Genomic DNA, 13,483 nt, shown 5'->3' with positions numbered 1-13,483 from the left:
ATCCACTTGCAATGTCGGAGACCTCGGTTCGATCCCTGAGTTGGGAAGATCCCCTGGAGAAGGGAAAGGCTACCCACTCCAGTATGCTGGCCTGGAGAATTCCATGGACTATACAGTCCACAGGGTTGCAAAGAGTCTGACGTGACTGAGTGACTTGCACACATTAACCTCCATTGTAATAAGAAAGTAGTCAAGGGGCTTCCTTGGTGGCTCAGTGGTAAAGAGTCCACCTGCTAATGTGGAAGACACGGGTTCAGTCCCTGGTCTGGGAAGATCCCACACGTGGGGCAACTAAGCCCGTGCATCGCAACTACTGAGCCCTCGCATCTAGAACCTGTGTTCCGCAAGAGAAGCCACCACAGTGAGAAGCCTGAGCACCACAATAAAGAGTCGCCCTTACTCCCAACACACACAGAAGAGGCTACTCAGCAACGAAGACCCAGCACAGCAAAAATGAACAAATAAAATGATTTTTTAAAAAAAGAAAGCAGTCAGTGAGATGTGGATTCACCTACACCACTAACCAAGCACCACCTACCTGAGCCTCAGTTTCCACGTATGTCATACGAGGTGCTGTAGGGGTTGGAAAGGACACTTGACAAGCCCCAGCATGGGCTTTGGGATCCAGCGGTATTGCTGTTTGTCCACCTTTGTCCAAGGACTCCCACCACCGTATCTGTGTGGGAGACCAGTTGTCCAGGCAGGAAGAGTGAGCGCACACTGGGGTGGGAATCTTTGTCCAAGACCCATCCCTGCCTTTCTGCACCACCCCACCCAGCCACACTCGGTTGTCTCTGCTCTCCATCGCATCTCAGAAACCTCCACCTGCTCACCCACCCAGTTGCCCTGTTGCCCAAGGTATCTTAATTCCAGGATGGAATGGGTTTTGAGCAGTAGCGCTGAGAGAACAAAGGCACCTTTGTCTGTTCTTGGACCACCACCCACTCCCCACCAACCCACTCCCTGGGTCGATAAGCTGGAGTTAGGAATGTAACAAAATTCCTTGGGAATTTGGTGGGAGTCCCTTATCAGATAAAATTAATCTGATCGCCCAATCCCCAAGGGGTAAACTGAGGACGCTATCAAGCTAAGGGGAAGAGTTAGAAAAAAGAGAAGCCACACCAGGCATCCTGCCTCTATTACTTCTTTCGATGCTCATGACAGCCCAGTGAGGGGACCACAAGTATCATCCCACCTTGCAGGTGAGAAAACCGAGGTTGAGACCCCTGGCAGCTTCCTGAATCCAGGCCACCGCTGCCTAGCAAGGATGCCACTTACACTGTGCCAGCGGCTCCTGGTGTACTTTAAATATAGCTCAGGCCCCTTCCCTGGCTTCCAGGGCCTCTGCAAGTCAGGATGGTGTCTGTCTGCCCAGCTTCCTCTACCACCCTCTTGCCCCTCACTCGCCATCTGAGCCCGCACCAGCCTCCTTTCTACCCCTCCAAAACCCCAAGTTCCTGCCTGCCCCGGGGTCTCCAGGCGTGCTCTTCCTTCAGCCTTCACATCCTCCCCTGGCTTCACCAGCTCCACGGATAGTCCCTCTCCTGTGCCCACTGACCTCCTTCTCAGTCCCATGACATTGATTTTTCCGGATGGCTTCTCCTTCTGTAATTACCGATTTACTTACCTGGCTGGTGCTGACTTGCTAGCCTGTGAGTTCCCTAAGGGCTAGGATCTGGTTCTTATGACTCACTTTGGTTCCCCCCCAGCACCTATGCCTGCCACAGAGCAGGAGCTCACTGAGCCTTTGGTGAATGAATGAAGGAGTGAATGGGTGAACAAATGAATGAATGACCATCCATGCTCCCTCCCAGGCCCCTGCTCTGGGCTCCCCAAGGCCAGTCCCAGAGGCTCAGGTCAGTCAAAAGCAGCAAAGAGATGAAGTTATAAACCAGGGCTGGCAAATGAGCTGCGCAAAGTTTTTTTAGAGGAAACTCAGAGATGCAGTGCTATTAAAAATTGATATTTCAATGAGATAATCCCTCTCTTAGGCTTTTAATTGATTGTCTAAAAAGCCTTCCTCTGTTGTTGTGCTTCTTTATTTGCAGGGACCATTAATTTTTTTATGGACGATCAAACCCGGATACAGTGGAAGGGCCACCACATGGCTGATTCAGAAACAGTAACCAAGGTACCAGGGACACACATCTGGAGGTCAACCAGGAGAGGCGACGTGGCCATGGAGCTGGCCTTGGTTCTGGATTTGTGGCGGGGGTAGGGGGGAGAGGAAACTCCTGCATGTCTAGGACACAGAAACACACACCCACACATCTGCCCAGGTCCCCAGACCCAGTAGACAGGCTAAGTGGAGGGAGGTGGAACTGGAGGTGAGGACCCCAAGGGCAGAGGCAACGGCTATGAGGGGAAGCCTTGCTCTGGGAGTTGGGACCCTTAGTGGGTGGCCAGCTCCCCACCATTCCAGGCCTCTGTTTCCCCATCTGTCCCTTGCAGGACAAGAGCCAGTGAGTGGAAGTTGGAACCTCTCACTTGTGCTACTTAATGTCTCTGGGCCTCTGTTTCCTCATCTGTCCAGTACAGGTGTTGCTGGCACCCAGTTTGAGGTAGGGACACTGAGGAAGGGCCACTGGTGCTCACATTATTGCTAATATCACTCTCTTAAAAAACCTTTTTTTTAATTATTTTTATTATACCAGGTCTTAGTTGCTGCACACAGAGTCTTTAGTTGCAGCATGTGGGATTGAGTTCCCTCACCAGGGATCAAACCTGGAATCCCTGCACTGGGAGCACAGAGTCTTAGCCGCTGGACCACCAGGAAGTCCCTGTTGTTAATCTCAGCATCCTTCTCCTGGCCCTCAAATCCGTGCCCTTCATCCCTGAGGGTGACCTTGCCCACCTCCTTCCTCCTCCCCCTGGGATGGCTTTGAATCAGCCTCCCCGCTCTGCTGCGAGGCTTGAGGCTGCAGAGGTGTTCTGTGCATGCCTGTCTACCAGGGCTCTGGCTGCATCTGCTTCTCTCCGGACCCCATCCATCCACTCCCTCAGCCTGACAGACAACCTCAGTGAGGTCCCAGGGGATCCCCGGCTGGAGCGGCCACAAGCCAAGGCTGGGCTGGGCTGGGCTGACCCCTGGCCCTTTCTTTACTGCCCTGCCCACAAGATGGCCTCCCTCACTTCCTCTCTGCTGCTCCATTCCCCTGGCACCTCTTCTGGAAAAGAGAGGCTGGCCACGTAGGGTCAGATTCCTGGGCATGTGGCCTGTGCAGTCACACAGGGCTCTGCACTTTGAAGGACCCTGTGTTTGGTTTAATGTTTTGTTGTCACTGTCTTGAAATTACTCATAATTTTACAAAGAGTCCCACATTTTCATTTTGCACCAGACCCCAAAGTTTTGTAGCCAGCGTTGCTGACAAGGCTCAGATCTGCTTCAGGAAATAGCCAGAGGGTGTGTCCTCAGGGACCCTAGAGCCCCTGCCTCTAGCCATCCCCAGCACCCCCACATCTTCCTCTCCCCACTTTCCCTGGATCCTCCAGCTCAGCGGCTCCCATCTCCTCACCGCAGGGGTTCTGAGTAGGGAATGACTTCTCCAGCCATCTCTCTGGGTGAGGACTCTTGGGAGGGGTCTTGACAGAAAGCAAAGTCTTCCTCAAATCCTTATGTCCCCCCACCCCCAGCCAGACAGGTACCCCTTTTAAGTGGAAACGCAGAGGCCACAGGACAGATGAGATACAAATTCATTTCAACGATCTGTGGAATTCATAATAGCCTTCACTCGATATGGTCTTCTTTTTTTCCCCAGGCAGCGGATATTAAAGGTACAACTGCTTTGACCTTCTAGGCGTCGGTGAGGTTTCCTCCGGCAATGTGCATCCTCAGATGGTCAAAGGGTAGAAATCCCCATAGAGCAAATGCTGGCCAAATGCTGCTAAAACAAAGACAGGTCATTTTTTAGAAACCTCGCCTAAGGAAGACTGTAAGTATGTGTCATATAGAGAAGCATGGGTACAAATTTTAGCCACAGAGCACTCATTGTGGCATTGTTTACAAAAGCAAAAAGAAAGACAACTGAACAGCCGGATGGTCAGGGGCTGGGGAAGTAACTGATAGTCCTTTTCTCCAGGGGCATGCTAGACAGTCAGCCAGGTGAAGTATTGTTAAAGAAGAGGGAGTGAGTAAAAAATCAGATTTAAAGACCCTGATGCTGGGAAAGATTGAGGGCAGGAGGAGAAGAGGACGACAGAGGTTGAGCTGGTTAGGTAGCATCATGGACTCAGTGGGCATGAATCTGAGCAGACTCTGGGAGATGATGAAGGACAGGAAAGCCTGGCGTGCTGCAGTGCATGGGGTCGAAAAGAGTCAGACACGACTGAGCGACTGAACAACAACAAGAGCAAAATACACTGCGGTCTTGATTTACTCTCTGTTTGTGTAGAAGAATCAAACCCACAACGTTAGTGCTGTTGATTCTCCTGGCTCCTGGTGGCCAGTCACCAAGGAACCAGATTATCCCGACTTTCTGAGGATGTCTTGGGTTGGTCCCTTGCCACCACTTCCCTTACTACCCAAGCTAGACCGCCTTTCTCCTGCACAACTTGCCTTCACTTTCTGTCCTGCTCCCCACAATTCCTTTGACTCGCCTCCATGGCTTCTCCATAGGGCAATCAGGACTTTTCCAAAATGCAAATTGGATCCTTTCCTGTTCTGTGTTTAACACTTTTGACTGTCTTCTCATTACTGTTATTTTTGAGGAACCTCAATACTGTTTTCCAGATGTGTGTGTACTAAGTCACTTCAGTGTGTCTCACTCTTTTCGACCCCATGGACTATATAGCCTGCCAGGCGCCTCTGTCCATGGAATTTTCCAGGCAAGAGTACTGGAGAGGGTTACCATGCCCTCCTTCAGGGGATCTTCCCAACCCAGGGATCAAACCCAGGTCTGCTGCACTGCAGGCAGATTCTCTACCACTAGAGCCACCTGGGAAGCCCCATTTTCCATAGTAACTATATCATCTTACACTCCCGCCAATGACGTACACGGGTTTTTTTTTCCTTCACATTCTTGCCGACACTTGTTTTCTTTTGACTTTTAATAACGGTTGTTCTTTTTTTTAAATTAATTTTTGACTGCACCCTGTAGTGTGTGGGACCTTAGTTCTCCCACCAGGGATCGAACCACACCCCTGGCACTGAAAGGCAGAGTCTTAACCACTGGACCATCAGGGAAGTCTTTCCCCGCTACTCTTAAAATGGAGACCAAACCCTTGAACTGGCTATCAAGACTCTGCACATAGCCAGCCTCATTGAGCAGCATGTGTCCCCATCTCCCTGGGCATTCCAGCCAGGGCAGGCTGTCTTCTGCCACAGGGCCTTTGTACATGCTATTCCCCCAGCTCAGAACACTCTGCCATCCCTCTCCACCTAGAGAACTCACCCTTCTGCTTTCACCTTAAGAATTGCTTCATCTGTTAAAAGCCTCCCCAGGCAGGTCAGGAGCTCACCATAGATTTTCCAGCACCCTATAGTCCCTTTCTCTCCCACTCTCTCCTCATAACTTGCACCTGCAACTGTGGAATTCTTAGATCAATGCCTACCACTTAAAGAAAAAAATCAATTCATTTGGTTGCACCTGGTCTCGGTTGTGACATGTGGGATTCTTTAGTTGCAGCACATAACTGTTAGTTGCAGAGTGCAAGCTCTAGTTCTCCAAGCAGGGATTGCACTCAGGCCCCCTGCATTGTGAGTGCAGAGTCTTAGCCACTGGACCACCAAGGAAGTCCCATCTCCTGTCACTTTTCCTAGACTATGAACTCCTCAGAGGCAGGCTGTTCTTGTTGACCACGGTGTTCCCGTTGCCCAGCGCCTGGCACAGAGTTAAGTGCTCAGATGGTTGTTGAATGAATCAGTGAATCAGTGAGGGAGGGGAAGCTGGGCTGAACCTGCAGCCTCCTTTTACTGCTGGCTGGCATGCCTGTCCGGGGTATAACATGTCAGTCCTGATAGTAGCATATGACCTGTGTGCTCAGGAAGGCAGCCCAGAGAGAGAGCTGTCTTGGAGAGGGCCTTGCACTGGGAGGTGGGGCTGGAATGTCATCTTCCTAAAAGCGGCTCTCCGCATCCATCGGAAATGGCCCCTGGTGCAGTCTCCTTGGGAGGAAGCAGAGGGAGCAGGGGGGTCCCATCTCCTTCCTCTCCACCCCTCCTGGCTTGTCCCCTTTGATGTGAGGTTCCTGGGGAGGCTGGTTTGTGTCACTGACCAGCGAGGGGAGGGAGACTATTCAGGGAGACCATTCAGGGCCTTGTCTTGAGTGGCAAACTGGCCAGACCTCAGTGTTCCAGCCAGTGGAGGGGCCCGGGACTCTTACAAGCGCCAGCCACTCACCAACAACATCTGAAAAGAACTCACCAATCTGATGGCTGCCGTGAGGTTGCCTGAGGTTCTGGGGCCTCCTCCCAGCTCCAGATTCCTTCTCCTCTGGCTCGGCCTTTGGCTCTGTCAAACCCACCCTTTTCCCAGGAGCAGAACTGGGGGTGTGGGAGGAGTGAAGATTTTGCTAGAGGTTCCCCGGGAAACCAGCATGGACAAGGATCCCCATCCTTCTAGGTTATGTTAAGGCCCCAAGACACAGAGATTACATGGTCTCTCGTTCAAGTCCTTCCATGGCCGTGTCATCTTAGACAAATTCATTTGGGTCTCAGTTTTTCTACCTGTGAAATGGGGACTGCAATATATACTCAGGATTGTTGCAGTGAGGTTCAACAAGCTCCTGGTGGGGACTCACACCACCATGGCAGGTAGAATGATGGCAATGACACCCCACAAAACACCCCTAATCACCCTGGGATCATGCTACACAGAAACGATTCTCAGTTCTTTTTTGTTTTTATCCTCTGCCAGTTTCAAGAAGGAGGTTTCAGACAGGTGGTAGCATGGGTTAGCACTTCTCTCACACTTGCTAAACTCCTTTAACAAAAGGAGGTGAGGTTAGCCAGCACACGTTGAATGCATTTGTTTTATTTTCCAGGTATTTCATTTATGTACTTTGCTCTTGAAGCAAAGAGAAAATTGTGAGGTAATTGAAAGAAAGGCATTGAGCAAATAATAGCACAGGAGACACTTGAATCTGGGAAAAATCACAAAGTGGCTGGAGTGGCTGGGGTTTGGGAAATACTGTTCTAGCAGGGTGAGAGCACTTTAGGTGAAGACGCTTCAAACACTCTCAAGTGATATACAAACAAGGGGTGTGGGCGAGGGACCAGAGGAGTCAACACCAGAGAAGGGCTTTGAGTTTCCTGGGAGTAAATCTCAGGCCTGAGTATATTATTACTGATTCAGAAACAGGAGTGTATGGCCCTCCTCCACTCTGTACACCAAGCACTGAGGAAGATGTTTCCACTGATGTGATTTTATCTAGCTCTCATTATTCACATTTCCGGGGGAGGAAATTGAGGCTCCAAATCATGAAGGGTCTTGCAGCACAGCTAGGAGCTCCCATGCTTCCCAGTCTCTGTCCTGAGTGAGGATTTTCAAGTACCGGCTCCCAGCGGCAGGCTTGGGTGAGGTCCTGAAGTCTGGGCTGCACCCAAGAAGCAATATATACCTGGTGTGTGTTTAGTCATATCCCACTCTTTCGCAGGTCCATGGACTGTAGCCCACCAGACTCCTCTGCCCATGGGGTTCTCCAGGCAAGAATACTGGAATGGGTTTCCATTTCCTGCTCCAGGGGATCTTCCCAACCCGGGGATCTAACTGCATCTCCGGTGTGGTTGTCCTGAGGCAGCCTGAGGGTGCCAGGCCGTGCCCTTGCTGTCTTCTTTCCTGGGGAAGTGGGCCCCCGCCCCTGGCCCAGCTGGCCAGCTCTCCCTGGCTGCTCTCTTCCAGCTACAGTGACCCCCTGGGGCAGAGGAAGATGCACCCTCCCCGTGCACTGTCTCTGTTTCTGAGCCTCACCTGCTCCTCCTGCTTCACTCTTGATTCAGTAAGTGGCCTGCATGCCTGGCCCTCATTCCCACCCCTGTGTGTGTCCAGCGTGGGGTCACATAGCTTTGGATCAACCTCTTGGGGCTTCAAATAACCCTCTTCTCTTCAAATGTTGGTAGATTCAGGGAAATGCAAAATTCAGTCTATGGCTCAAAATCGGGCTTTCTTGTGGCCAAAAATTTGGGCCCTATAGAAAATTTAGGAAAAAATTTCTACCCCTGTATAAAATTTAGGAAACAGGCAAAAAGAAAGAAAGAAATGCTGTGGATTACTAACCAGCCCATTTGGGGGTACACCCCACAGGCAGGGTCCTCTTCCAGGAAGTCCAAATATATTTCCTCACAGCTCATCGCCCCCACTTTACAGATGATAAAACAGAGGCACAGAGAGGCTAGGTAAGTTGCCCAACTGGTGAAACCAGGGCTTGAACCAGGTGGTTTGGTTCTAGAGCCTACGTGATTGAGACACTGCCCTTGTCTGCCTGGAGCGCTCCTGTCATTAGGAGGACAGCTTCTCGGATGGGCCAGAGGGAAGTGGAGGAACAAAGCTGAATTCACACAGCCGACTCCTTGTCCCTTATTCATGGTCTCAGTTTCCAGACACCACATCCTTACTTGAGGTACTGACTGCTGGTCTCCATCACTCACTCATTCCCTCCCAGCTGAGACGTCTGGGAGGGAGCTGGGGCAGGGGTGTGGGGGTAGGGTGTGTTAAGGAAGGCAACAGGAATGCTGGTGCCTGTGCTTGGACCCTGGGCACACAGGCGTTGCTATCACAACTCTTGGACTTAACCATTTGCTGCCCAGAGAATGCCCAGCTTTTACCCCATCACACTCCACTGCCACTGTTTGGGATCACATCCCTCCCCCTAGACAAATCAGTCATGAGCCTGTGCCCAGAGCAACTGAAAGCCTGGAGTGTGCTCAAGTGAGAAGCAAAGCCAGTCTACCCACCTACAAAGTGTGTTGGCTATAGAAATAAAATGTAAGAAAATAAAATCGGCCTGCCCAGTGGGGCTGAGTGGTGCCACTGCTCAGCAGGCTTGAGCCTCAAGGACTTGATAAAGCAAATACAGCCGGAGACCAGGAGACTCCCCCAACCCCGTCTTGGGCCTCTCGGGCCCAGCATCAATGCTGGACTAAAACTGGGGCTGGGAACCCCGGCCATGAGCTGGAGAGCCAAACCCACTTGGCACCATCCTCATTTAACCTCCAATGGCACCCCACTCCAGTACTCTTGCCTGGAAAATCCCATGGACGGAGGAGCCTGGAAGGCTGCAGTCCGTGGTGTCGCTGAGGGTCGGACACGACTGAGAGACTTTACTTTCACTTTTCACTTTCCTGCATTGGAGAAGGAAATGGCAACCCACTCCAGTATTCTTGCCTGGAGAATCCCAAGGACTGGGGAGGCTGGTGGGCTGCCATCTATGGGGTCGCACAGAGTTGGACACGACTGAAGCGACTTAACAGCAGCAGCCAGGGCTGGAAGATGGAGGGGCCATTCACCTATAAATTGGGGGGCATTCCTTGTCTTACCCTTGATTTGAAAAGGAGAGTGGTGGGATTTCTCTGGTGGTCCAGTGGCTAAGACTGTGCTCCCAATGCAGGGGGCCCAGGTTCAATCCCCCATAGGGGAATTAGATCCCACATGCTGCAACTAAGACCTGGTGCAGCCAAACAGATAAATAAAATGCGGGTGCTGAGGTTCTGGGAGGGGAAATAATTTGCCGGTGGCCTCACCCGCAGGCATCTCCAGTCTCCACTGAAGGCTTTCCTGGTCATCCCCAGCTCCGTAACTTCCCCTGTGCTGTGCTGTTCTTAGTCACTCAGTTGTGTCTGACTCTATGCAACCCTGTGGACTGTAACCCACCAGGCTCCTCTGTCCATGGGATTCTCCAGACAAGAATACCGGAGTGGGTTGCCCTGCCCTCCTCCAGGGGATCTTCCCAACCCAGGGATCAAGCCCAGGTCTTCCGAATTGCAAGTGGATTCTTTCCCATCTGAGCCACAAGGGAAGCCCAAGAATACTAGAGTAGGTAGCCTACCCCTTCTCCAGAGGAGCTTCCCGACCCAGGAATTGAACCAGGGTCTCCTGCATTGCAGGTGAATTCTTTGCCAGCTAAGCTACCAGGAAAGCCCCAACTTTCCCTATCCCCAGTTATACCTGGGAGTTGAATGAAGACATACTGCGGGCAACCTCTGAGTTCAAATTTGGAAACTGGCTCTTAGGAAGACTTTTCAGAGTAGTGTTTTATGCATACTTGATTTTCGGTAGCATATGAGTGAAATAGTTCCATGCTTTAAGATATAGTGTATATGTATGTATAAAATATGTTATATTGTGGGGGGAGGGTATATGTATGAAATCACATAATATGTACTCCTTAATTCTGGTTTCATTTATTTTCACTCAGGGTAATTATTTTGCGATTCATCCATGTTGTTGCATATAGAATATTTCTTTGTTTTAATTGTTGTTGTATTTCACTGTATGTATTTATCTGGTACAATTAGTAAAAAATGCAAACTAATATATAGTAAAAGAAATCAAAGCAGTGATTGTCCATGGACTGACATGGTCGGGGAGGGTACTGACATGGTCGGTAAAGGAGACATGAGAGGGAAGGAGGAAACTAGGGATGAGGATGTTCACTATCAGGGTTGTACTGATAGGTGTAGCTACATAAACCCTGTCACACTACATTTGTAAACTAATGGAATTATTTATTTATTTTGGGCTGTGCTGGGTCTTCTTTGCTGCACGGGCTTTTTTCTCCTTGTGGCAAACAGGCCTACTATCCAGTTGTCATGCGTGGGCTTTATACCGCGGTGGCTTCTCTTGTTGCAGAGCATGGGTTCTAGGGCACAGGCTCAGTAGTTGTGGCACAGGGCTTAGTTGCTCCGTGTGGCATGTGGGATCTTCCCCAACCAGGAATCTAAGCTGTGTCTCCTGCATTGGGAGACAGACTCCTATCCACTGAACCACCAAGGAAGCTCCACACTCTACATTTTAAACATGGATTGGAAGACCCAACATAGTAAAAATGTCAGTTCTCCCCAAACTGATCAAGTTTGAAGGTAATTTCTATCAGAGTCCTAGCAAGATTTTCTGTAGCTATAGACAAGACTGAGCTTCCCTGGTGGCTCATATAGTAAAGAATCTGCCTGCCAGTGCAGGAGACCCAGGTTCAGTCTCTGGGTTGGGAAGATTCCCTGGAGAAGGGAATAACTACCCACTCCAGTATTCTTGCCTGGGAAATCCCATGAATAGAGGAGCCTACGGGGCTACAGTCCATGGGGTCATAAAGAGTCGGACATGACTGAGCAACTAACACGCTCACTTTCATAGATAAGATTATTCTAAAATGTATATATGTAAAGGCAAAGGAGATAAAATAGCTAAAACAGTTTTCAAAAAGAATAAAGTGAGAGGACTCAGTTTACCTGATTCTCAAGACTTATTGTGTAGCTTCAGTAATCAAGCCTGTGTGCTATCAGCCAAGAAATAGACACATAAATCACCAGAACAGAGCAGAGAACTCACAATGGATCCAACTGATTTTTTATAAAGTTGTAAAAAGAATTCAATGGCATAAAGAGAAGGCGACTTTTCAACAAATGGTACTGGAACAACTGGACATCCATGGGTCAAAGGGGGTGGGGAAACACCACATCAACCCCAGTCTCATATGTTCTACAAAATTTAACTCAAAATGGGTCACAGACTTAAAGGTAAAACATAAAATGATCTAACTTTTAGAGTAAAACATAGGAAAACGTCTTTATGATCAAGGGCTAAGTGAAAAGGTCTTAGACTTGGCACTGAAAGCACAATTTATAAAAGGGAAAACTGATAATTTGGACATCATTGAAATTAAATCTTACTTTGTGAAAGACCGTTTTAAGTGGATAAAAAGACAAGCTACAGACTGGGAGAAAATGCTTGTAGACATATATGGACAAGGACTAGTATCTAGAATATATAAAGAACTCTCAGAACTCAACATTAAAAAAGCAAACCTTCAAATTAGAACATGGGCGAAAGACATGAAGGAAGATTTCACTGAAGAAGATACACAGATGGCAAATAAGCACATAAAAATATTTCCAACATTAGTCAGTAGAGAAGTGCACATTAAAACCACAACGAGATATCCCTATACACTTATCAGAATGACTTGAAGAGAAAAAAAGTGATAACAACAAATGTTGGCAAGGATGTGAAGAGATGAGGTCATCAAATTATACATTGCCAGTGGGGATGCAAAATGGTACAGCCGCTCTGGAAAACAGCGCAGCAAAAACTAAACATTCAATTGCCATAAGACCCATAAGTTGCGCTCCTAGGCATTTGTCCCAGAGCAGTAAAGATTTATATTCACACAAAAACCTATACACGAATGATTATAGCAGCTTTATTCATCACAGTCAAAAACTGGACCAGACATCCTTCAATGGGTGTTCAAACAAACGAACTGCAACACATCCATGCCATGGAATATTATTTGGCAATGAAAAAGACAAAGTATTAATACAGGAAACAGCTTGGATGGTTCCCCAAAGAATTACACTGAGTTAAAAAAAAAAAAAAGCCAGTCCCCAAAGATGACATACTTACAATTCTGATTTTACAACATTCTGGAAAGGACCAAAGTATAGAAACAGAGAACAGATTAGTGGTTGCCAGGGTTAAAGGAGGTAAGGTGGGAAGGGAAGTGGGTTTGGCTGTAAAAGCCCAACAGAGGGGGGATCTTGTGTGATGGAAATGTTCTGTACCTCGAGCATGCTAGTTGTGATACTGTTCTCAGTTTTGCAAGATATCATGAAACTAGGTAAAGGCACATGGATTCTCTCCATAACTTATAACCGCATGTGAATCTTCAAATATCTCAAAATAAAAAGTTTAATTAAAAAAAATTAGGTGACAGTACTGCAGACAGAGAGTGCATTGGGGAAAAATTAAGAGAATGAGAGAAGGAAGAAGTTTGAGAATACCCTACTCTAGAAAAGATGCTTTTTTATTATGAAAACTCTCTTGGTGGTTATTGTTGGCCAAAACTCCTCCAAAGGTTTTTTGTTGTTTAGTTGCTCAGTTGTGTTTGACTCTTGTGACCCCATGGACTCCTCCAGTCTCCTCTATCCATGGGATTTCCCAGGCAAGAATACTGGAGTGGGTTGCCATTTCCTTCTCCAGGGGATCTTCCCAACCCAGGGGTCAAACCCACATCTCTTGCATCGGCAGGTTCTTAACCACTGAGCCACCAGGGAAGGCCCCTTCAAAGGTTGCTGCTGCTAAGTCGCTTCAGTCGTGTCTGACTCTGTGCATTACTGGTGGTAAAAAGAGTTTGCTGTGACGAATCAAGTGCTGGAAGCTTTACGAGCTGTGGTTTGAAGCAAAGCAGGTACGGTCAAGTTTGAAAGATGCATAGGGAGGTCAGGAGGTCGAGACCCAGGCCCGCTTAGCCGGCAAGGACAAGATGAGCGTGGTCCCCTCCTCCCCCTGGCAGCGTGGGACTGGTTAGCTCAGGCCAGGGTGGGGGCTGCTAG

This window comes from Ovis canadensis, chromosome 14, assembly GCF_042477335.2.
Source record: "Ovis canadensis isolate MfBH-ARS-UI-01 breed Bighorn chromosome 14, ARS-UI_OviCan_v2, whole genome shotgun sequence".
Classification (NCBI taxonomy): Eukaryota; Metazoa; Chordata; class Mammalia; order Artiodactyla; family Bovidae; genus Ovis; species Ovis canadensis.
This window is presented reverse-complemented; position numbering follows the sequence as displayed.